The following is a 4,733-nucleotide window of genomic DNA, read 5'->3' as shown; positions in this document are numbered from 1 at the left end:
CCCAAACCACTACCCCCAACATCCTCTTTTGTTTTTAACTGAAGATGGTATTTAAGGTGAGGGTTTCATAAGTTTGGGGAGTTACTGATTTTGCCTGGGTCTCTCCCATGTATATGTCTTATTAAACTTTTGTGTGATTTTTGGATATTCATCAGTTTCATGTCAGTTAAATTCTTAGGCCAGCTGGAAGAACCAAGAAGGGTAGAGGAAACTCTCTTCCTCTCCAACACCTTTGTGGTAAAACAGCACAACCGAGCTCAGAGGAGACACTCACCCATTTTCACTGGAGACAGCCCAGCAAATCCATACTTTTGTCCCTTCTAGAAAAGAAGTAAGAGGGAGCTTGGTTGTGCTGGTATGAGCTCCTGCTGGCTTGGGAGAGTGGATAAATGTTAAAAAATTTAGAAAACTGATTACTAAACACACTGCTATTAAAAATTAAATTATATAGAGACTTCCCTGGTGATCCAGTGGCTAGGACTCTGAGGGGGGTCAGGATTCAATCCCTGGTCAGGGAACTAGATCCCACATGCCACAGCTGAGAATTCACATGCCGCAACTAAGACCCAGCACAGCCAAATAAACAAATAAAAGTTAAAATTAAAAATTAATTTATATAAACTTACAATTAAATCAAATATACTTAGTTAAGACAGGCAATAAATACTCAAAGTATATTACGTCCTCATCATTTTATTTTTGATTGTACTTTTTCCCAAGTCAATGTTGAGTGACCTCACACTGATGGCTTGAAATTGACCATGGTAGAAGTATTTATACCATGGAAATCAGCGATCATTGTAACTAGGAATCTTTTTTTTTTCCCCCAGAAAACCAGTTATTAAACATTGACCAGCATAACCATTGGAGCTAGAGTAGCAAATCCATGGTTTCAGTAACTCTAGGAAGCCACATGGCTACAGGATTTCAGTCTAGGGTGGGGAGTATGAGGAGAAGAGCTTAAACAAAAGCCTTGAAGGAAAATTACGAGTGAAGGCCCAGAAGCAAGAAAGGGCAGATTTTTTTTTTCCTTTGGCCATGCTGTGAGGCTTGTGGGATCTTAGTTCCCTGACCAGGAATTGAACCCAGGCCCTCAGCAGTAAGAGCACAACATCCTAACCAGTGGACAGCCAGGGAATGCCCAGGGCAGAATTGACTGACCGGAAAAGATGTGTTCTTTGCCTTCAGGGGATCTCAGTCCAGTGGGAGAGACAGGAGGAAACAGGCAGAAGGGACTACATGGTTAAGTGCTCAGCTCAGACCCACCAGGACAGGTTTCGAAGCACAGAGGAAGACACCTGCTTGGTGGGGCATCTTAAGCTGAGATCAAAAGATCATTAGGAACAGCCATGTCTCTTGGAAACTGAGGCAGAAAAGTAATATCTTCTTATATTTTAAAATATGTTGCCAAGATATTCTGCAAAAGAGTGAAGAATAATAATTATTTTTAAAAGGAGTTCTCAAGAAATGTCTCAGACTTTTTTGAACTTATGTAATTCTTAATAAGTTGCCTTGTGGGTGTGAGGGGGCCTCATTTTCTAGGACAGCCTTCTACCCAGTACAGAGCTTTGCTTGACCATAGGCCAGCCTGAGGTCTTCCAATTTTTGCCTGAATGTTATAGGGGTTTAGCCGGGTGGAGAAGGAAATTGTGTGCATTTATTAAATTCTGAACGAAATGAGAGCAAATGTCTCATTTGGGGGAGTAATTCCTAAGTCGTATATTTAGAAGTCTGGCATTTGCTAAGTCCTTGGGTTTCCTGAGCAAAGCTTAAACCACACCATTCTTTTCTCAGTGATCTACATTCATATAAACATCACAGCCTAACTTTTTCAAGAAAAAATGGCTTTGGGATAAGGATGGATCACATTCTGGCATATGCGTGGGGAACAGGAACCTTGAACAGCAAACGGGTCTCTAACGACAGAGACTCTAAGAAATAGATGTGGTCTCACTTTGTTAATATCACTGGGGGACAATACCTACTCTTTGTGTTTGATGCCTTTAAAAAAAAAAACTAAACTAAAGGTCAGATTAGCAAGCTAAAAATGAAACTAGAATGGAGGTGAGGAAAGAAGGAGTAGTTTAACACTTTACCCCTGAGAAGAGGAAATAGATCTAGTTCATCCAAGCCCCTGGGAAAGAAATGTGGGCCCTTCATGTTACAAACGGAAGGAATCCCTTTGCAGAAAACCTGGGCTAAGCTTTGAGTTTTCATTGATTCCTTTGTATTCTATTCAAGTTTCTTGTTGGCAAGGCAGAGAAGTTCATCAAGCTAGTTCAGATCAAGGATGGAGGGGAAACTAGATTAACTCAGAAATGTTTACTGAGCATCCACTATGTGCCAGGTGGTGAGCTAGGAGTCCCAGAAGCAGTGGCCAAATTGGACACAGGCTCTGTCCTCAGAGAGTGTACAGTCTAGCAGGAAAAAAAAAACAACCACACTACACTCACAAGTACGTGATTTGTTATTTAATTCTAAGTGTGATGAGCACTCTGAAAGAAAGGAACAAGACACTGTGAGATCTACTGGGGAGGAAGAAATTTTCCTCTGTCCTTCTAGGTTCTTCTGGCTGGTCTAAGAATTAAATTGACATTAGGCAGATTAACAGGAGAAAATCAAGCCAAGTTTAAGAACATATATACATGATAGAGACCCAGGAAAACTAACTCCCCAAATGATTGAAACTCTCACCTTAAATACTAACTTCAGCTAAAGACAAAAGAGGATATTCAGGGTAGTGGTTTGGGGCTTCAAAGGGGAGAAAGGCAATTCATATGGAGCTGGAAAAGCAAATATTTGGTAAACAAATGTTTGCTGCTTTATGTGGAGATAATAGGATACAAAGAGGAATTGTAAGAGACTTTGCTGGGTTCTGCCCTGTGTGCACACTTAGTTCTCACTATAGTTACCAATGATGGTAGCTCCCAGCCTGGAACTGGTCCTCAAGCTACACTCTTTAGGCAGTTAGGGGGAGCTTCTTCCTGAGTCATTTTGGGCCTTGATTATTTTCAGCTTGAAATAATCCCCATTACAAAGAGATATCTTGGGGGTGGCAAATTTTGCTCTCCTACAGATTCCATAGGGCCCCAACCTAATGGAGCTGGAGAAAAGGTCAGAGAAAACTTCCTAAAGAAATGGTATCGAAAACACTCAGGAGTATGCCATTAGTTGGGATGAGCGAGGCATATCTGGTAACTGCTTTTCTTCCTAATTCTCTTATCAAGCAATGCATCCCAAAATCTGCAAGGAAATTGAAACAGTGAAACTCATAAACAAGGCGGAAGACTAATCCTCCAAACTTATTTTATGTTGGCAGGATCCTTCAACTAGATGTTCCTGGATCTTCCATTCACCCAGGGGTTTATTTTTTTACTGCACCAGACAAAATGCTCTCTAGTTTGACATGTAAAATGTGTGTCTCTATAATGCTATACCCAGAAGGCACCCCAGAAAGGAATTTCCATTGGTAAAAGCATTGCCTTAGTCATGGGAATGGTGTGACTAACAGGTGGTGGGAGTGCTGAGTGAATTAAAGCTTTAATTGTTGTCTGGCCTGAGAAAGTAACTGACCTCAGATTTGTGCAACACTCAGCACTTTCCATTTTGTAGAAACTTTTTTTTCAGTTATAATTGCATAAAAGAGCCTTTCCTCTTTAGATTTCACTTTGAACTCTACCTCTGGCTGAACTTAAATATCAGAATGAAACTCAGTCAAAACCACAATGTAGACCCCAAATAAGTACAGGTTTACTTGGAGCCTGAAGATATTCTCAAAAGTTTTTGAGAGGGTGCAGAATGAAAGAACCAGCCTCACTTGGAATTACAATAACGAGTGACACCTAAAACCATGGGTTCTGGGCCTTGGCCACCACAAGAGGTGGGTGGTGAAGTGATAATCACGATGATGATAATACTTACTACAAATACTCCTGTGTATTGGGCTTCCCTGGTGGTTCAGACAGTAAAGAATCTGCCTGCAATGCAGAGACTGGGGTTCAATCCCTGGGTCAGGAAAATCCCCTGGAGAAGGGAATGGCTACCTACTCCAGTATTCTCTTCTGGAGAATTCCATGGACAGAGAAGCCTGGCGAGCTACAATCCATAGGGTCACAAAGAGTCAGACACGACAGAGTGACTAACACTTTCACTTTATATGTCAGGAGGTGTCATGATGACCACTTTTTCAAAATCTCATTGGCTCACGCCAGCAACCATCTGGGTTAGTTGTGAGTAAGACCTCATTCTATAGATGAGGAAGCCAGGCTTATATGATTCAACACAAATTGTTCACATTCTCACAACCTGTAAGTGTCAGAGCTGGGACATAAACATACATTATTTACCTCATGTCAGTGCCCATGTTCTTAACCTAGGCCAGTAAAGTGGGAAAGATTTGAATTAATAATAAGCTGATTTCCAAAGCAAGAGAACAGAGGGTCTTTATTATGTCTAAATTACTATAAATTAATGACAAACCACACTTGTTATATTTAATACATATACAGTTATATAAAGCTGAAGATGCTGGTGCTCTTGTTAACTCTTATTCTTACTAGACATGAAGCTCACCCTTATTGAAGTGCTTCTTACTGTGTTAATAAAAATAAATTTTATTGTCCAATCAGAAATCTTGCTGTCTTGAATCAAGGAAGGACTAGAAGGAGGCAGAGTGATAGAGGACTGTATGCCTTAGCTAGGTTAACAAAAAGATTTTGATTTTCCCTGGAGCG

This window comes from Ovis canadensis, chromosome X, assembly GCF_042477335.2.
Source record: "Ovis canadensis isolate MfBH-ARS-UI-01 breed Bighorn chromosome X, ARS-UI_OviCan_v2, whole genome shotgun sequence".
Taxonomy (NCBI): Eukaryota; Metazoa; Chordata; class Mammalia; order Artiodactyla; family Bovidae; genus Ovis; species Ovis canadensis.
The sequence above is the reverse complement of the archived record's forward strand: the minus strand, read 5'-3'. Positions refer to the sequence as shown.